Consider the following 22,474-nt stretch of genomic DNA (forward strand, 5'->3'; position numbering starts at 1 on the left):
ATCCACTTCAGTTGATTCTTGTAGTTTACCATGTACTTTTTTGTTGCTGAGCTCGCCATTGCATTCTTCATGTTTAGGAATGTACTAAATTGTTTCTACTATTTTTGATAGGTTTATTTTGTTTTTCAGCCGAATGATGGACTCTGTCACTTGTATTAAAAAGTCTTTTGTTTGAATATTTACCCTTACTAAAATCAACTCTATACACTTTTTGTCAATTATTCTCCATGAAATTATGAGAAAAAGCCATGCTAGACTAGAAAATGTCTTTCAAATCCTTTTGTAATAGTGTAGAGAGGACAAATTCTGAATATTCTGTCACTGTTGTGAAGTCACCAGAAAAGTTGTTGAGGGGAGATATGTATCATCAAGGTTGATAGCCTCAGTGATGTAAGCCCAGAAGCAGGATCCAGCATGGTTAATACGGCTTGTCAGTGTAGGGTTTATGCGCAGTCAGAATGGGTGTGAATGACTGCTCACATACCCCAAACCTAGGGCACTGTACAGGAGATAAAATGGAGACCATGAGTTTCATTCAATGTTGTGAATGTGGAGGTAAACAGACCTTCAACTTTAGGACTCTTGCTAAAGCCTGGAACACTACGCTGCAGTGTTTTATGGACTTGTCATTTTTATGATTGTTTCCTTGTGCTGTAAAAGGCTTTCTTTAAGTTTGTTAATGGGAGTGGTTTATGAAGACAGAATAAACCAGCCAGACATTTAACTGGAAATAGTTACTGTGCCTACCTAAACAAGCAGCCATGTGGGTTGTTTCTTCACATTGTCTAAAAACTTATGGACCCGACTACATGAAAGAAGAGGAAAAAATGTGGACTCAAAATCATCTCCCTAAACTACCGTATCCTCAGCTATCCCTTGTAGACTGTGAGCCCTCGCGGGCAGGGACCTCTATCCTCCTGTACCTGTCTGTATCTTGTATTGTTTATGATTATTGTACTTGTCCCTATTATGCACACCCCTTTCACATGTAAAGCGCCATGGAATTGATGGCGCTATAATAATAAATAATAATAATAATCTCCCAAACCTACCGCCAATTTTTAAAAGACACTTTCTTCAAGCCTTGGTGCATGACAGAATCTGCATCTTCCAAAAAAAACATGATTTCCATGCAAGACAATGGTCCATCACATGCATTAAAGTATCCACTACTTAACTGTCAGTAAAGGCCTTAAAGCTGAACGAATAATGACATGACCTTTCTTCACCTGATCTACAGTAATTCCTATTAGGAACTTGTGGACCCTACTTAAATGGGAGATTTACTGTGATGGAAAACAGTCACCACTCTGAACAGTGTCTGGGAGGCTGTGGTTGGTGCGGTGTAAAAAGTTATGTCTGTTATTGGAAAAAAAGGGAGACTATATTGGTCAGTATGCGTTTTGAAATGAAAGAAATGTATGTGTACCTCTTTAGGCATTTGGTTATTTTCACTTTAAAAGATAAAAATAAACAATTGATATTAAAGGATTTACATTTTTTATCTAGTTTAATAAATAATAGTTATTAAATAATAACATTAATTATCAAAAAATACAATTGCCTAATTCTGCGCACAGTATATAAATATAATTTGTAGATATGTGACTTGGCTTAAAGGGAACCTGTCAGGTGTAATAAGCAGCTAGAACCACGAGCAGTTCTGGGTGCATATTGCTAATCTGTGCCTAGCTGTTCCATATATAAAGAGATCTTTAGAAAAATAACTTCTAAAGATCTTTTATCTTATGCTAATGAGCGTGGGGACTAGTCCCAAGGGTACTATATCCCCTGACTAGTCGCTTTCTTACCATGGTAGTACATCCAAAGGAGCATACTAACATGCTATGCATTGCAGTGTCACCAGGGGTGCTGCACGTACCTGTGTTCACTGTGACCGCTCTTCTGAATGCCCCGGTACTTCCAGCGATGCGCCCTATACCTATCTGAAGCCGGGTCGTGTACACCCGGCTTTATACTGAGCATGACCGGAAGTGCTCACAATTCTGAAAACACGGTCACAGTGAAAACAGGTACGCGCGTCACCGCTGGAGATGCCGAATTGAATAGCATGTTAGTATGCCCTTGTGGACTTACCTATATGTTAAGAGGATGGACTAGTTGGGGGATATAATGCCCTTTGGACGAGTCACTGCGTTCATTAGAATAAGATAAAAGATCTTTAAAAATACTTTTTCTAAAGATCTGTTTACCTATGCTACTGCATACAGGGATGGTTAGGCAGGGATTAGCAATATGTACCCAGAACTGCTTGTGGTTCATGGTGCATATTGCACCTAATAGGTTCCCTTTAAGGGAAATGGAATTCACCTCAAATTTTACAAAAATTGTACCTGTATTTTTGTGATTAGCTCTGTGCAAATTCAGCGAATTGGTGTCCATCCAGTAGGCATTTTGCTGATTCATAGAGCACCAGGTAAGAGATAAAAAAAATTAATAAAATCATACCTCACTGTTCACCTGTCCAACTTCCACACAACCTCATCCAGGCTTTTATGACACTCTATTGAACCTCTTTCTTTTGTTCTCCATGCATAAACTCTCCCTTTTATCCATATTCACTCAGTGCAGTGGCTTCTAGCAATGGGTAGGTAGCAATGGGTTCCCATGACGTGGGAAAAATGTACGGAGGACCACATGTGAAGTGGCGGGACAGGTCAGCAGTGAGGTATAATTTTTTAATTTAATTTTTTAATTTTTTAGTTTTCCACTGTATGTTTAGTGTGCTCTAGGATCTAGAGATTCTTCAGAGCATAATGCAGCACATTCAATTCGCACTAATACATACACTGCAAATCAAGTTTCCTGGCAAAACATGAGAAAACTGCCAAATTTGAATTTTAGTTATTTTGCCCATGACTATTGATTTCCAAAAATATTAAAACTAGCATTGGGTTGGTTTAATGGAAACAGTCTTCGAAGAATATGCAAAGTAAAAGATACATATGCATTTTTCTAGAAATTCCTCATGGTTGGCAGGATCCCTACTGTTGTAACTATATGGAAACATTCATGAGCATGAAATATCTGGTCATGATGATTACACAAGGACATGGCTTTTTGCAGAGGACTCTGATTACTGTGACAGTAAAGAGCCCTGGATCTGTGAGATACTATCTATTTTTAATAAATTTCCTTCACTATGAGGTATGACTCAATATGATGGATCACTCCAATAAGAAACTGAAGCTTCAGCTCTTTATACATTCTCTGGGTGTTTTATCTAACGACGATAGAAACCATATCAGTGAAAGATGTCTGGTGAATATATTTCTGTTATGTCTGTAGAAATAGAGGTTGAAATCAGAATGGAACCAAGCTAAGAGCTGTAACTAGGAGTACTAACCAGGATATAATCAGGAGTCTAATGACATTACTTCTACACCAAGATGTCAGAATGATACAAATGAGGACCAGTCTAATCTGGCTGCTGAAAACTTTCTACAGCAGAAAATGGTGCAGTATTGTGCAAACATGTTACATGTGATCATAGATCACTGCATACAGAAATCCGAATCGCCTATAGCAGCCAATTAGATTGGCTGCTATAGGCGATTTCATATTTAAACTTGCATTATAAAAAATATAGCTGTCAGCTTATTGGTTCCTATGGGTTCCCTAGTCTGAGGACTGAAAAACAATTACCATGTCACTAAACACAATACAATGCTGAGTATTATACTCGGCACATGCTGTGCTTATGAATGTTGACTTGGAGAATTTGCATTAATTAAAAGAAAGAATTGATATGCTAATTACTGCTTAGATGTAAGTCTGGATAAGAAAAAGGCAAAAAATAATAATTCATATATCAGTTTGTTTAACATTTATAAAATTGCCTCAAAGAACAACTTGTTAATGGTTAACATTCCCATTTCTAAGTTATTATACAGTTGAAGTCATAAATTTACATACATTTAGTTTGAAGTAATTAAAACTCATATTTATCCCCTTCACAGATCTTAACAGTCAACAAACTATAACTTTACACCTTAATGCAATATGATAATGCTGGGGTAGCCATATATGAAAAGGATTCAGGAGCTCAGCTCTCTATAAACGCAGTAGATGCTGGCTGTGTAAAATAGCTGACATCTGTCTACATCAACAGCGGCCGAAGCAGTGCTCCGATCATGGCTGATAGATATTTAGATGCCCCTGTCAATCCCTGACAGCAGCATTTAAATAGAGCCGTTGCTGGTGCACACATACATTGGCTTTCATCAGCCCACAGGTGCGAACCCTGTCTTCTTGATATTCTTGGGAAGTTCAGCATGCTGTGTCCAGTTCTGCACACGCGGATTACTACTACAGAGACGGACTCTGTTCACAGCTCCCAGCCGTGCAGGAGTTAATCCTGTTTTGGAACAGAGTGCAACTCTGCTGAGAGCTAGGCTGCTAATTACCATATCCAGCTTGTCTCTTCCTATTTAAGGCTGGGGAGTGTAGTAGGAGGCCGCCGAAGATAGCATCAGCGATCCTGGTCTCTGTGGTGAACAGCAGCTGCTTTGTTGCGTGGTGTGAACGTTCTCGTTGTGAGTTTTTCCATGCCCATTTTTTATTCCCCAAGTACACTTATTGTCTCTCCTTTTGGTGTAAATGCAGTGTATACAAGGTTTCTTTCTCCCTTGTCCATGTCCGTCTTGTGGGTTTCTGGCCCGGCCCCAGGGTTGGGTGTTGTAAAGTCAGGGTTCGGACAGGAGACAGAACCAGGTCATGGACCTGGTCCTCCCTACCTTCAAGGGTGAGCGTAGAGGCTCCAGTCTTAAGGCCAGCTTAGAAAACCCGGGTCTGTTAGTACCACCCGCCGTGACAGCTGAGCTTCATAGTATACTGTGAATTTCACTAAATAGCAGTATAAAGAATTTTGTAATGAGTTATAGAACACATATTACAGAGGTTGTCCAGTTTAAATCCATAAATCTGCAGTAACTATGTGTCACTCGTGACTGCAGACTTGAGAATCCTCACATCTCGCTCACTGTGCCCTGTGAGGATTCACCGGTGTCAGAGGCAGGAATGGCGATCACGTGTCCACAAGTATGCAATAGTAATGATAAACTGCATACTTCTAGTGAGTCAATACACTTGCATTGATTGAGACCGCACCCATCTAGTCATGTTCTGGCCTGGACTATATAAATTGTATGCTTGTGGCCACTTGACTGCTATTCCCAGCTCTGACAATGGTGATTCCTCACAGTACACAGTGTGTGCGATGTGAAGATTCACAAGTCTGCAGTCATGACTGACACATAGGGTGACTGCAGACTTGTGGATTTAGACCAGACAACCCCATTAACTAACCAAGTTCTTTAGATACAGCACTTTGCTTTTATTTTCTTTCCTATGCTATACAGTTATCCTCAGGAGGAGGTCTCAAAAACCGTTACTTGCCCAATTAATTGTGTACATACACAGAAAGGAAATACTCATCCATGCAGCTTCTTGGTTAGATTTTGAATGACTTCAGTCTATGAAGGTTCTGCCTATAGAAGCTTTCTGATGAGAACAAGCAAGTCCATGCAGCAAACAGAGCCCCCAGAGGCAATATATACTTATAATAGATGAGTGGAAAACCTTCTCGCTCAGCTACGAAGTAGGTAACATATTAATAATAGCTTTAGCACCTCTTTATATAAAGAAAGCATGGCAACAACTAAAATATGCAAAGTAAATGTCAAGTAAATATTGTAAACCTGTGATTTCCAAATCACTATCTTTGCCTTATTTCCATCATGCTGGTGTAGTATAGGTCATTGTGACCCTGTGATTTGTTTTCCAGGCTTCTCTCCAGTATTATGTTTTGTGTTATGTATGCCATTTGTTGCTATGTATTTAAATATATTCCGAATTTATATACGCAATGCGAGAGAACGCAATCTACAGAAATCAAACAAGAATGTTCATTTGGCAAACTGATGTATAAGCTCTCGTACTTCATGCTTCCATGCTGTTCGTATTGCTCACTGAACGGGCACAGTTTTTTTATGAAACAGATTATTAGACCATATGTCAGGCCATACAAAAGGGAAGCTCATTAAATATTTTGTCAAGACATTTAAATATCAATGTGAATATCTACAGCTCTAGTATTCCCGGCTGAACTTATGATATATGGAAAAGGTCATATAGATGCTATGCTAGTTGTACATTTTATATAACGAATGAAAAATAAATCATTCGAGCTTGAGGACTATCAAATACTCTTGCTATATTCACAAGACCTATCTTAAATGTCTAAAAGGTATGTCTCCACCTTTGGAAACCCCATCTAGCAGGATAATGTCTATCAGGCAAGGTGGCTGGCAGTAGCTGCATTTAGCTTCAGATGCCTTATGAGCACTAGAGCCATAGCTCAGAATGGAAAGATTAAGGAGGATTCATTAAACAGATCCCTAACTACTACTTATAGAGGGGCCACATCCTGGGCACTTATGATTACAAAATGGGGGTCAAAAGTTAATCATAAAGTCTGCATGAGACCATCACTCCAGTAATTGTAAATTATCATTTCTTTTTCAGTAGTGTTGTCAATACTTTTTGGAGGTAAAAACTGATGAAATACTCTTTTCAAACTCTAGACTCCACTTTAAAATTACGATTTTAAGATATCCAAGTTTTAGTAGCCATATTATTATAACGTCTGCATGAGACCATCACTCTAGTTATTTTAAACTAATATTTCTTTTTCAATAGTATTGTCAATACTTTTTGGAGGTCAAACCTGATGAAATACTCTTTTTAAACTCTAGACTCCACTTTAAAACTACACTTTTAAATATCCAAGTTTTTTGGTAGCCATATTATCATAACGTCTGCATGAGACAATCACGCTAGTTATTTTAAATTAACATTTCTTTTTCAGTAGTGTTGTCAATACTTTTTGGAGTTCAAAACTGATGAAATACTCTTTAAACTCTAGACTCCACTTTAAAATTACACTTTTAAAATATCTAAGTTTTTAGTAGCTATATTATTATAACGTCTACATGATACCATTTGTCACGCTCCCCGGGTCCCCTGCCTTGCTCTCCGGCTCCCCTGCCTCGCTCCCCGGCTCCCCTGCCACGCTCCCCGGCTCCCCTGCCTCGCTCCCTGGCTCCCCTGCCTCGCTCCCCGGCTCCTCTGCCATGCGTCCCCCGCTCCACAGCCTCCAGGCCCCATCACCTGCGGTCCCCAGGCGGCCCGGTCCCCGCTCCCGGCGCCCGTCGGCAGCTCTGCTCCAGCCCGGCTCTCCTGCCTCCTGTTCACCGCTCCCTGCTCTGGCTTCTGGCACCCGGGCCTTGCGCATGCGCATTATGGCGCGCGCGCGGTCATTGACCCTCTCTTAAAGGGCCAGTGTCCTCCAACAGGATATTGAAGAATCAGGTACAGGGTATATAGGGGGATCCTTTCCAAGTGGGCGGGGCCTGTTCTTCGTGTTTTGCTAAGCTAGGAGTCAGGTCTCCTTGTGGTTTGTGGTATACTTACCTATCTCTCTCCTAGAGCCGCTCCTGCCTCGCCAACCGGTTCTGACGATACCCGAACCTTGAACGGTGACGGTCTGCCATCCCGTCAAGTTCATACCATCTCCGATCCCTGTGGTGACCCGTCTTCTCGCTCCGTCGGTTCCGGACTCTGCCTGACATCATCTCGGCCTCCGAACCTGAGCTCCGTCACCCGGACTACCTTCAGTGACTCCGTGGTCCCAGGGACTTCTACATTCCTCTGAGCGGACTGTCCTGCTACCTGTAGTGCTCCGGCTACCGGGCACCTTGCCCTCGGTGAGGTGTTCAGCCCAGTGGATCCACCTCCTGGGTCTGCCCGTCCACCTGGCCCTAACACCATTACTCCAGTTATTTTAAATTATCATTTCTTTTTCAATAGTGTTGTCAATACTTTTTGGAGGTCAAAACTGCTGACAGACTCTCTTCAGACTTCAGACTCTACTTAAAAAATTACACTTTTAACATATCCAGGTTTTTAGTAGACATATTACCATAATTTGGCTTTATATCATTACGTATGTGTTGCAGAAAATAGTATTCTGTACCTAAACACTTAGAAAAGGATGCTTTAAATGACATTCTGTGATGCATTTGTTTACTACGGTAAAACATATATAATTATAAAGTTTTTTTCACTGTGTTTTTAATATTTAGAAAAGTGAATTCTGCTTTTAGCTTTCACAAGAAGGCCATATCCAGTCATTAAAGATTCCAGTTTGTCTTCAGCTTTAATTTACTATGCTTTAATAGACTGCAATTAAAAGCTGAATGAGTTCATTCCTTGTCTTTGGCCTGTCTACTGCACAGAGATACTACCACTTACCAACAATCCAGTAATAATAATTAAATCAATAAGACAGCCAAGGCCAAAATGAACATGAAATCAAACTTTGCATATTTGTGTTGAACATTCACAGCTGTATTATCATCATGTGTTGTTCGTGTCAAGATATTTATTAAAAGAGAGTGACATAATGTGCATCTAGTTATCATCTTTACTATTCGACCATCAGACAAAATTGCCTCCATCCTCATAAATGTGTCAGAAGCCAATATCTATTCAATGGTGAACCAAGAATTGGAGTTCTGGAATGTGCTTTGCTCTACTGCTCCAATTGATCTGTGCTCCATATGTAAGGTGCTATAGGACCTCACAAAGGAACACTAATCTTCCTAATAGAATTTTATAATTGTGTAATCAAGATAATGCAGAACTGAATGTAATGCAGCATTGTCATTTCATATCTCATGATTTTTTTTTTATTCTTTAAAAACAAAATGTGCTACCTCGGGTTTTTTTCTTACTAAAACTAAATCCAGATCAGACTATATATTTTTAAAATTTATTTTCTGTTTATAGATGTATTCCTTATAGATAAGCGGATCATTTGAAATTAAAATTTGTCAGCTTTGTTGAATTCTCCCAAAATATTTAATTAATTTCACATTTGAGATCTTCAAGTTGTCTCTCCAGTGAGGAAGGAGACAAACTCTAGTGCCACCTATTGGAAGTAGAAATCCTAAGAGTCAAAAGTGACCCTTTAACAAGCCTTTTTTTATGACTTAGGATTTATGCCAGATCAGAGCCCCAATTTTCAGACACGGTGTTTCAGGGTGATTGCCCCTCGTCAGTGTAAAGTATGGGATCTGATTTGGCAGTATGAGAAGCTTTAGTGGGGTCTAAGGGGAAAACTTTTCTCCTTGCGGAAACCTGACATACCTGTCTGGCTGCCAGTGATGGGTCTTATAGTTGCAATGCTCCTCTGGGAAATATTGAAATTGTCTCTCCAGGGAGGAAGGAGAAGAACTCTAGTGCCACCTATTGAAAGTAGCAATCCTAATGCAGGAGTGCATTTATAAAATTATCTCAGCAAAAGAACCTTTTTTAACATGTCAATTTTTAGGAATTATTTTTAATTCAAGATCTATTGATTAAAATGTACTTTACTAGTGGGACAACCCCTTTAATTTTTAAGTGACCCTAACATACGTTTCAAGCTTAAACAAATGGTAAGTGATGGTAAACAGAAGCTTATTAAACCACATATTGCAGTTTTAGACTTTGTAGGATACTTATATAATATAAACAACCTAAAAAAATATTGATTTTTGGGGGGCTGATGCCTGTCTTACTATTATTTCTACAAAGGTAGGGCAAATGAAAGAAGCCATAGCATTTTGTACCACCCTCCTTGCTTTCAAACTGGTTTTATCTATGCTCTTAAAATTCTTGTATCATTCCAATAAAGATTATCATCTTTGCATAATTTAAACTCTATTATGTTCTCCTCATTTCATACATTTTCACATGTAGGAGTCCAAAAATTCTGTTATGAGCATATGCAGAGCTTTACTCTGCGCTAAATAATAAGACCGTCCAAAAATTATCCCTTTATAAGGGGGACAAAACAGGCATATTGTTTTGAATGTGAAAAAGTAATGGCCTCTGGATTAGTAGTTTAAAAAATATTCCTTTTTTGGCATCCGCATCCCATTTGCTAATCAAAAAATTATTAGACTGGTGCAGTATTTTATTTAAAATATAATCAAGAGATTTTGTCCAAGCCTTTTAAAAAAACTAGCCCTATTTTAGGAGCCGGTACATTTTGCGTACCCATAAGAGAGCACTATTGTCAACATCAATAGTACTGACTAGCACTATAGAAAGAATGGCCAGCCAGGAATTTTGTCACTGGCACGATTTGACAATGACAGTAGCAGTTTCATAAGCCACATGGTAGAGAGTTTGGATGGGGCAAGCAAAGAGATGGGTGGTCATTTAGGGCCAGCAATGGCAGCCACTGCAGCAGCAGTACAGACTTAAGGGGGATTTACACGCAGCTACATCGCTAGCGATGTCGCTCGTGAAAGCACCTGCCCCCGTCGTTTGTGCGTCACGGGCAAATCGCTGCCCGTGGCGCACAATATCGCTAACACCCGTCACACGTACTTAACTTCCTAGCAACGTTGCTGTGGGTGGCGAACAACCTCTTCGTTAAGGGGGAGGTTTGTGCGCCATCACAGCAATGTCACACAGCAGTCGAACAATAGAAGCGGAGGGGCGGAGAGCAGCCACAATAATGACACGCCCACCTCATTGCCGGAGACACAGGTAAGCTTTGTTCATCGTTCCCGGGGTGTCACACATAGCGATGTGTGCTGCCTCAGGAACGATGAACAACCTACGTCTACAATGACCAACGAGATTTTGAAAATGAATGACGTATCAACGATCAACGATTAGGTGAGTATTTTTGATCGTTAACACTCACTCATAGCTGTTAAACGCAGCGATGCCGCTAACGACGCCGGATGTGCGTCACGAAATCCGTGACCCCGACGACATATCGTTAGATATGTTGTTGCGTGTAAAGCCCCCTTAACATTATAAAACACAGTTGGCAGCCAGAAGATATGTGGCTGGTGTAACTGCAGTAGAAGCAGGGTTGTATTGAATTTGGAAGGGGCAGGCAAGGAGATACTTTGCAGTTCAAGGCCAACAACAGCAGCCCTGCAACAGTTCAGTCTTGCAATATAAAGACTATAGGGAGCCAGGAGATGTGTTGCTAGTCTGGCTATGTAGTTGCTGCAGAAGAAGCAGCACTGTAAAGGAATAGAACAGAGCAAGCAAGGAGATGTCTGGCAGTTTAGAGCCTGCAACAGCTGCCCCACCAGCAGCAGTACATCCTACCACCATGAAACACAGTGCACACCCAAGAAATGTGTGGCTACCGGGGCTGAGCATTATCAGCAGCAGAAGTAGCACAGAAGAAAATTAGGGTGGAGCAGCCAAGGTGATGTTGGGAAGTTTAGTATTAATGACAAAAGCAGCTATACAGTTTAGCATTACAAAACATAGTAGACAGTCTGCCTGGTGTGTTCAGTGACAGTGGCAGAAGCAGCATAGTAGAGAGTTAGGATAAGGCAGGGAAGATAATGGATGCCTCCGCCACTGCATATCCAAACCAGCCACACCTCTCCCGGCAGCACATTGTGTTTTATGTGGCTATGCTGTTCTGCTGCTATCTAGACTGTTTTTGCTGGCCTTACATTACCAAACATCTCTTTTCCTGTACTGTCCTATTTTTTACCATGTGTCTTCTGCTTTTTACACCGCCAGTGCACAGCCATGTCAGCCACACATCTCCGGGTGGCACTCTGTATTTTATACTGCCATACTATGCTGCTGATGGGGCTGCCATTGCTGACTCTACACTACCAGACATCTCCTTGCCTGACCTGTTATATTTTATTGTATTTACCGTACAGCTTCTTTCATTACCGCTGCCACAAACACCCACAGTTGTCTCTTGTGCTTGTCCAGTGTGGTGTATTGTTTTACAGCACTACTGGGAAAAAGTTATTTCTTCAGGTTACACAAATAGGAAACAGCTCCTAAAGTAGGGATAATGTTGTTCACGGCTTGTCTCCAAGCGATTGCTTTTTCAATTTGAAATCAGCTAGCCTGTTCTTACTCAAAAGAAAGGACCAAGGTTTGGACAGCTTGCTAAATAGCCTTTGAAATTGTGTTAGCACTTTGAGAATAGCAAACCTGTTTCTGATCCAAAATATAGATTTTTTTGCCTTAGTTGAGGAGATTTTACTTCATCACTTTCAAAACAGCTAACCTGTTCCTGCTCGATAAATAAAGAGATAATTTTTGAATATCATCAACTATTGTTCATTTAACAAAGAACACTCTTGATACTGCACTAACAGGTTAACACATCTTTCCATCTAGCCGAATCGTTTTAAGCTACTTTCACCTTTCTTACACTGTATTTTTATTAAAGAACTAGAAAGGGATCCACTACAGTCCTTAGAGATCCAGGGTTACACATTTTTTGAGGGCAATGATAATCTTACCAATACTTGAGATTCATGACAAATTTATTGACTGAAGTTCACATTTTTGGGAAAAACTTGTCAAAGCTGAGAAATTTGAATTTCCAAATATTCGATCATGTATGCTGATGTAAGCCTATAATGGTTGGATAATGTTAATTAGATTTTATGTGTGTATGTGAGCGTGTGCGTAATATATATATTGTGATGACGTGGGCCCCGAGCGTGTGGAGAACCATGCGTCAGGTAGCAGGATTGAGGCACACAGGTACACTTTGTAACTTAAACACTCAAGGTGATTTATTCAGATCTTCATAAACCACGCCATATAACGGGCCACAGCCACTCTCCCCTCAGGACAACAATGTCTCAATGTCGGTTTTAACCGCCGAGTATCCATACAGTTAATTCTCTGGTGTCAGCAAGTCCACATCCCCTTTTCTCAGGGTTTCTATGTAGGCTCGACCTCCAGGGAGACTCTCTCACTGGGCTCACTAACCCTGTCCTCGGACCAGCTCTGTTCGACGGCACCTGCTGTCAGGCCAGAGCCCCAGTAGACTCTGCAACTCCCTGGACTCTCACAGCCCTTTGCTGTCTCAGCATGCACATGATCTCCTGAACATGTGCTTTCAGCAAGATGGCTCCCACCTACTCACAGCCTGATAAAAACCCATTAGACACACCCATGTATGGGAGGCATATGTATGGTATATATATATATTTAATAGTATTTATTCATTTGTATAGCGCTATTGATTCCACAGCACTTTACATACAATGGCAACACTGTCCCCATTGGGGCTCACAATCTAAGGTCCCTATCTGTATGTTTTTAGAGTGTGGTAGGCAACCAGAAAAAACCCACGCAAACACGGGGAGAACATACAAACTCCTTGCGGATGGTGTACTTGGTGGGATTTGAACCCAAGACCCCAGCGCTGCAAGACTGCAGTGCTATCCACTGAGCCATATACATATATAGTGTGTCCACCCATATCCTGTTCACCGCCATTAACTTGAGAACGGCGGCAGCTACAGGCATAGAAGTGCTGTCTAGGTATAGTAAAGTAGCCATGCGCTACGCAATGAAACAGCCTATTGTGCTACCTAGTGGAAAACAACGGAGTTAGCAATTTTTTCTCGAAAGCGCAATGAGATAGAGAAAAAAAGTGAAAGTTGTAGGGCATCATCAATTCAATATGAATCGACATATTGCATACAGAAATGCTATGATTAGAATATGTAAAACTCACAAGGCTGCGGACGTGAAGCGATACCTCATGGAGACCTACCTACAAGTCATTGGGTATGGTGGCTGCGTGGAGTGGCCTCCACGCTCACCTGACCTGACCCCATTGGACTTCTTTCTGTGAAGTCACATCAAACAGCAGGTGTATGCAACCCCTCCACCAACATTGCAGGACCTATGACGACATATCACAGATGCTTGTGCAAATGTGTCACCTACCATATTGTACAACATGCAGCAAGATACAGTATGCTGTCCAGAGTCCAGATGTGCATTGCAGCTGACGGTGGCCACTTTGACCATCAAAGTTAAATGAGCACCATATGTGTGACCAGCATTCAATGTTTTTGGAGAGGTCATTGGTTTCATATCATAGCATTTCTGTATGCAAGGTGTCGATTTGTATTGAATTGATCATGCCCTACAATTTTTTAATTCACTTTTTTTCTCTATCTCGTTCCCTTTTCGAGATAAAAATGCTAACTCTGTTGTTTTCCACCAGGTGGCGCAATAGGTGGTTTCATTGCGTAGCGTATTGCTACTTTACTATACCTAGACACCACTTCTATGCCTATAGTTGTCGCCGTTCTTAAGTTAATGGGGGTGGACAGGATATGGGTGGACACACTGTATATATATATAGGCTCTATGTAGATTTTTTTAACAAGTGATGTTTTATGAAGAATTTGCTTGATCCTGGACTATTTTTGAGTTTGCTGTTGTCCTGTCTCAGAGCTTCTACATGTTTGGGAGAATCTCTATAATCAAGAGCGGTGAGCTGATATCACTTGTTTTATTTTATTGAGGGTCCAGTGGTCAGTATAAAAACTGTAGAATTTCAGGTTTTTAACCACAAATAGTGACATGAGATATTAACAAAAATAATTAAAATTAAAGCTATTGGTCTTTTTCTGAAAATACATTAGACTGTAAAAAGAAATAAGCAAACATTGTTATATTTTCTTCAGCCTGAGGAAACCAATTATATTCATTTACAAATGTCAAAATGTTTTACCTCACATCTGAACATGGACGAGAAAAACTGTTGACAGACTTTTAGCTGATCAAAACATAGAAGACAGATAAACAAAGGGCAACACAGCCCCAAAGGGACTGTTCTGCGCATAAGTATTACCTATGTGACTGATGAAATGAACATTTCAAGTGACATTGCTGTGTCTACTATGTACATTTTAAGGTGCATGTCACCTTTCTTCACAATTTAATTTTATTGTAGTAGGCCTATAAATTGAAAAAAAAATATGTAAGGAAAGGATTATCCAAAATTTTATTTTTGTAGGAAGTTCAAGTTAATGTTGTAAAAATAGTAAAATTACTTTAATTTCTAAATTTGTTCAAACAGTTCAAAAGAATGTATGGCTCATCCATGTGTTCAAATTACAGTAAGTGTATACGCCACTATTATACCTTTTTACCCAAAAAAAAAATCAATTCCATATCAGAAATAAGCAAAAACAAGAGGAACAGTTAGTTTGCATCACAAAGTATGGATCGGCATTACAGCGGAGGAGGACATATATAAAATGAGTCAACTCAGACAGCTATAGTATAACATATAAAGTGCAAACATTAGTCAGTTAATATTACAGCACACTGAGCTGTAATATTACTGTACTGAACCAAAAAAGTAGAAAACATTACATCACATAATACATAGTTACGTTCGACAATTCTATGGACCTACAAAAGGTTAAAAAATGTTATATTCACCACACTGCTCACCTTACGATGTGTGATGTTGGCCACCCGCACACCGGCACACGCGTCATGGCACCCAGATTCTGTACAGTGCGAGTGGACCAAAGACTCCAATGCTAGCGGCACAAGATCAGAACATGCAGCAAGGCCCAGACGGGTGGTGAAAAGTAGCAAAGTAGCCGGACAGGTGAGTGGAGGGTGAATATAACAAGTGTTTTAGTTTTTACATACTACTTTCTTATGCTCTGGGGATTGGCAAGACCCTAGAGCATAAGAGGAGACATTACATTTGCAGAAAATAACTACTCCATGTATTGAATATCCCTGGAAAACTGCCCAAACAGTTGAATGTGAATATAGCCAGATCCGCTCATTTCGATAAATAAAAAAATAGGAAAAAATTGTAAGCTCCAATGAAAGCTGTATAAATAATGGTATTGTCCCATAAAACAATTTGAGCAAAAGGCTTGCATGAAATATCAACACAAATGTCTAGCAATATCATATCTTCACATAGAAATACAAATAGATCACCAAGTGAACAACAGCACAATGAGTAAATATAAAATGTATACATTTAATTGAGAATAAATATTAAAAAGTACTAGATAAAAATACAGAAGGTGCCTCACAAAGGAGGGACCTGGAAAAAAAATTATGTCATACCCCCTTAGGAAGTCATACGTAATGCGCGTCAGGGTAGAGGGACACTCACTGCATATCATTTTGCTACATTCCTTTATAGAGCTGTACTTCCCCATATTTAAGTGTAATCTCTTTACCATTTGTTTACACAAACTGCACTGTTGCACTTTTTTGTTTGGATTCCACGGGGTAATTGGGTGATTACCACTAGCAGGCTGTTTATATACAGATATCTTTAAATGCAATCTCTTTACCTGGTAGCTCTTTGAATACGTTGATATATCATTGTTGTCCATTTCCCTTCTTTGTGAGGCACCTTCTGTATTTTTATCTAGTACTTTATAATAATAATTCTCAATTAAATGTATATATTTTACATTTACTCATTATGTTGTTGTTCACTTTGTGTTTCCCTATCCATATTAACCTGGGATTCAGGGCACCTCTTTGATCTAAAGGCTTGTATAGGTATAAAGTAAGAAACACAGTTGTTACCTCCCCCAGGATCAGTGCTGCTTTAGACAACTGCTTTGGTCTTAATTTACTGGCGGTGTCACGATGACTTTTGGATAATGAGGAACCAGGGCTGTTCCTCAAGCATGGCAGCCCTATGCTATTCCTATTCTCAGGGATACTCCTAATGGTGAAGAGGCTTGAGTCTCCTTCCTGGCTCTGCTGCTAACCAGTTCTGATCTAATTCCAGGGAGAAGTTTGTTGAAACCACAAAAAAGACAGACAAGAGAAAAACCAAAACTCTGTCAAACAGCATGCACACACAGGATAAAAAATAAGAGATTCAAAAGGAAAAGAAGAGCAGGAAGGAAGTACAAAATGTCAGGGATAGCCTATGCAACTGCACCGAGCAAAACACACCACTAAACACAACTTCCATCAGAGAGAGTCTGGGACACCACACCTCAAAGACCAACACAAAATAAGCTATAGATGGCATGAGTAGAAGGATTCTGGCACTATAAATAGGAGGGGAAGAGATATGACAGGGCTCCCGACAACATGTGATTAAAGGTGCAAGCACATTAGTAGAGATTAACTCTTGCTAGCCTGCCTATGAATCAGCACACAGCAGGTAGATGCCTGAGTCTGCCTGTGTTGATTCCAGACATCACAGAAACTATTAGGTGGAGTGTCAGAATCTGCAATCTGAACAGAGTCCACTGCCGCCATGACAGTTGGCGAAGATTTTGCAAAACTATGTGTGACAGGCTACAGCTGTGACCTTATGAATACAGTGCACATCAACTCTGCAGCCAATCACTGAGCTCAGCTGCTCACGCCTTGCCAACTTAATGAATGAACATTTTGTAGGTAGATCGAACTTGTGCAAACCTAGATAGGTCCACCAGGTTCTTCTCTGCTGTTATCTTGATAGTATCAAGCCATTGGTTGCTGGTCTTCCTTTTTGCCTTGTTCCTTCTGTTTTTGTTCCTTTATCACCCAGATTTCTCATCCATATGTTACTACAGAAAAGACCAGACTATGTAGAGCCATGTCTACTAAAATAGGTCTTGTAATTCTGATTTTCTCATTTATGTTATTAATTTTGTGAGCAGCGTGCAATATCTCAGCTGCACAACACAAACTTTGCATGCTAGAATGAATGAACATTGCCATAATACTAAAATATTTTTTTAAACAAAGTCTATCTAGATATTTTTACTATTAAATATAAGGGAAACTTTGCTGCAATCTAAGTAACACCATGAGAACAGATCTGAAAAAAATGTCCAAAATAAGAAAAATACTGAATATGAAGGAGTTCCTTTTGATTTTGAGGCTACAAAGTTTAAACCCAGATGGTTTGAAAGATGTAGTTGAGCAGATATGAGAGAGCCTGACCTCTCAGCCCCTCTTTCTTCCTCTTCCTCCCCCCTCATCCCGTCCATTGGTATACACATAGTACGCATAGCTACACATTTTTAACAAAATACCACTGTGTTTCAATTAAATGTCAACACAGGCACATATTCAAAGCAAACTAATAAAACTATGTGGATTATCGCTTCCCTGTGTCAAATCAATGGGCTACAGTGCAGTATACTTTCAATAAATGCATAACGGAAGTAGGCTTATTTTATACCCAAAACACATTGTATTTTAAGCTGTATTTTTTATTACATCATTGTGTTGAAAATTAAATTCCTACATTGGAGCCGAAAACAATTTGTTTGAATTGTGCATGCCACACTGGCGGTTTCCTGGATCTTAACTAGTAATTTTTTGAGGAGCTGCACTGAAGGGAATTCCCGGAGGAGCAGCACCCCAGCAGAATATTGCAAGTCATTCAATTCATTCTCATCTTCACCATACGTGAGTTCACTCTTTACACTATACTTGGAAACTACTACAGTCAAAGAAAGCCACTATGATCTCTTCTCAAAGAGTTATCCAGTTTTTTTCTCTACATGAGCTGCGCCTATGCTCTGGAACACACTACCAAGAGCAATCCGATTAATTCCCAACATCCACACCTTTAAGCGGGCCCTAAAAACGTATTTCTTTAGACTGACCTATCACCTCATCTCCCTGATCTAATCTAGTCACTTTCTGCCCTTCAAAAAATTTACTTCCAGTTCTTGTCCCCTGTACCTGTATAAATTCTCACCGACGGGTTCATGCAGCTGCTTTTGAATACCCTATTAAATCAATGGCTGGACCATATATGACAAGCTTTTCTCCCCCCCCATTCACCTTTTGTGTCTCCCCTATTTCCTCCTAGACTGGAAGCTTACGAGCAGGGCCCTCACTCCTCTTGGCATCTTAGTTTTGTTATTTTGCATTGTCTCATATTGTCTGTACATGACCCCTCTGAATTGTAAAGCGCTGCGGAATATGTTGGCGCCATAGAAATAAAACATTATTATTATTATTATTACATGGTTGTATTTATAATTTAATACCTATGTAGTATGCTGGAATGGGACCATAACACTTTGGGAATGATAAATGTGTATTGGTAATGTAAATATATTATAATAATGTAAATATATTATAAGGCACTGTACTTTATGATATAACAAGTAATTTGCTTTTATGCTTATATTGCTTTAACTGACATGATTGGGCACTTTTCATACATTGTCGAGAGATAGGATTAAATCACATTAGTTCTGTGTGCCGAGGTTTCCAGACAATGGGAGGGGCAGAGTTTATAAAAAAAAAAACTCCCTTGGGTTTAGACATAATTAAAGGGTAACTGTCTCTTTAATTTTTATTTAATAAATGAATACTGCACGTGAAAATAAGCAACTTTCTAATGTATCTTATCAGATAAATATATTTCTCTGAATAAGAAAAAGAGGCTTGAGCAATTTGCTGAACTGTAATCAATATTTATTTAGAAAGTTGTGTCCACTACCTTCTACATTTCCCATCATGAAGCAGCTAGCGATTTGCTAAACACCGAGAAACGTACGTCGGACTCTTCTCTACCACCTGACTCTGGTAATGCTCTTTGCATTATGCACCTTATGTTACACTCATACCTGAAATGTTTGTTCTTATTTTGGGTACATCTAACTGATCCCCTCACATGAGCAACACGTATGCTACATGATCTCTGACATTACTGGGCAAGCCTTTGCCAAATAGCATTATTTTTGGGATCCCGAATGATTTGCCTGGCATTTCATATGCAATCTTAGAAAGGCTTTACATATGAGTATTTTCTATTTTAGCATTACCATTGTCTGTACCTGATACCAACTTACTGTGTCCTCTTTTTCCTCCTTTATCACCACCTGATGTTTTTAACCATGTTTAAATTTTACACTATGCACCTTAGAACTTTCTAAATAAATATTGATTACAGTTCAGCAATTTGCTCAAGCCTCTTTTTCTTGTTCATGTATTGATAAGCTGCTGCTAGCCAATTGTGGGTCTCCCATATTGGCTCTTTATGTGTGTCTTTCTGCTGGAATTTATATTTCTCAAATTTGTTTCTCTGCCAGAATTGATCAGTAACTATCAAACTTCTCAATTCTGTGGTAAAATCTGTATGCGGTGAAGACCTTCCCATTACTGAGATAGGAGAGGACAGTTGTTACTGATGAGATGCTATGATGACGAGAGGAGGAAGGAGCTAGAGGAAGAAGGTGGGGCTATAGGCTGAGGAAGGAGCTATAGGTAGAGAGAAGAGCTATAGGCAGAGGGAGGAGCTATAGGCACAGGGAGGAGCTGATATTTATGTGACATGCTGTTAAAGTCCAAGAGATTCTTGCTTTTGCCTGAAAGCCTCTGAGCACACAATTTTGAGGCCTTAATGTGATATATCCAATTTTTTCTGCTCACAGAAAATGTAGAATCTTTGCATAGATAATTTGCCAAACTAATGATTAGCTAGGACACAGCCAATAATTCCTGAATATAGATGAGCAAACCCGAGGTTCAGTGTTCATACTGAAATAAACTTTACAAGAAAAGAGTTCAAGTTCAGAGATTGGGTATTTTATGTATCCGTATGGAAATCCCCTCTCACCCACCCCGGAAATGATCTGTTTATGTCTTTATGTCTGGCTGCATGTGTGCAGAGACCCCAACTGCCCAATTAGTGACTTCCATTGGGGTTCAGGTTATGTCCAGGTCCCAAACTGAAGTTTTTTGAAAAGTCCAGCTGCACCCATTGTACCAAACTTCCAATGGACAGCTCATCTCTATTCTTGAGATATAAAAGTAACAACAGTCACTATCAAGGAGACTGCATAGTGCGTCATGACTTATTTTTGAAACATCATTTTAAAGATAGAAAAAAAACAACAGTTCTACAACAGTAGAAAACAAGTAAAAGTTAAAACAATGACCTTAGTAATATTTTAAGGACTTGTTTATCTACTAGTGTTAAACTATGTACTTTCTCTTGGAATTTTAATCCAAATATTTCTTTGTAACCAGTGTTACAATAGATTACGAAGGTCAGAGACTATGGCCTTCAGAACAAAACTAGCACACTGTTCAAAGAATTTCATCACATGTAGCCATCATGGATAAATATAACTTATTTTTTTTTCTCTAAAATCAGTGTTTAGCATGGACAGCACATTCTGTTTTTCTTTGGCATTGAGATACCATTGTGCATAAACAATAGCACAACATGTAGATGGGCCTTCACTTTTTAATCCTCCACATTTTTTTTCCAGATTTGTTATCTGGTATTATAGAAGTAAAACTGGGTTTTAACTAGCTAACTGGCTGCATTAACCCCCCCACAAAACAACGTTTGTTTATCAGCGATCATTTGACCGCACTTCAGAGGTGTTCATATTTATCAGTGTTGGATCATTGTGTACGCATAGGCTGCCATTGTTCTTGACATGCTTGCAGGATAATGTGCTGCCGAGAACGATGATCTTATAGGCAAACCATATGATTATTTCACACAAAAAACAGGCGCACTGCCCCTGTACCTTTAACTGTACCTTAAAGTGAACCTGTCAGGTGCAATATGCACCCAGAACCATGAGCAGTTATTTGTGCATATTGCTAATCCCTGCCTAACTGTCCCAGCCTATAATAGCATAGATAAAGAGAGCTTTAGAAAAAGTATTTTTAAAGATCCCATATGAAATTCTAATGAGGCCAGCAACTAGTCGCAAAGGCGTTAGTTCACTTCGCTAGTTGGCCCTCTTAGCATGTTAGCACGCCCTGTGGGTATACTAACATGTTAATAAATGTGCAGTATCAGCGGCAAGGTCACGCTCACCTCTCTGCTGCCATCACATCCGATGCTGGACTCTGGCTCAGGGCACGTTATCCTGGACTTTCTGTCATGCGCAATACTCGAGTTGGAAACCAGGACGCATATACCCAGCTTCATAGTGCGCATGACCAAAAGTCCAGAATCATGCGCACTGTGCCGAAATCCAGGAGTCGGATGCGATGGCAGCAGAGGTGAGTGAGATCATCCTCTGATGCTGCGCATTCATTAGCATGTTAGCACTCCCACAGGAGTGAGCTTACATGCTAAGGGGGCTGTGAGGCAAATCCCGGGATATGAAGATGAATTATGACTCCAGTCATAATCCCTCATCACTCCCTGGCAGTGCCCCCTCCCTTCTTGTTCTCAGTGTTCCACTTACACCTCCATGGCCATGTCCTGTGATATGGAAATTAGGTGGCTTGGGGACAATGGACACAGGATGACTCCCTGCCGTGACCCTGTAGTGGGGGCTGCTAGCTAGTTAGCAAGGCTATGGAAATAGCCAGACAGAACGACTCCAGTAAAAAATGGTTCATATCTCGCAAGCCATATTTCCGATAAATATGGCAACCATAAAAATGGTGTCTCCGCATGCGGACGATGCTGGCACACCCTTTTTATGGGAGCAGGACATTGGGAAATGCCCCAGGCGTGATATCAGCCAATGGGGAACTGGCAGACAGGTCATGAGTCCCCTCGTTCTGTAGCTAAATTCATAACTGTCACAATGAGAGCATTGGCGTCCGCCTACGACGCTCCCAGGCAAAGTTATGGCCCATATTCCATGTTGTT

At 40.1% G+C, this 22,474-nt stretch overlaps 1 protein-coding gene across 3 annotated transcripts in view; it reads right to left on the bottom strand.

Moving 5' to 3' along the window:
* PRR16 (proline rich 16) overlaps positions 1–22,474 on the bottom strand; it is a 584,382-nt gene that overhangs the window by 469,493 nt on the left and 92,415 nt on the right. The gene's annotated exons all lie outside the window — the stretch shown is intronic.

The sequence above is a fragment of the Anomaloglossus baeobatrachus genome, chromosome 1 (genome assembly GCF_048569485.1).
Source record: "Anomaloglossus baeobatrachus isolate aAnoBae1 chromosome 1, aAnoBae1.hap1, whole genome shotgun sequence".
In the NCBI taxonomy this organism is placed as follows: domain Eukaryota; kingdom Metazoa; phylum Chordata; class Amphibia; order Anura; family Aromobatidae; genus Anomaloglossus; species Anomaloglossus baeobatrachus.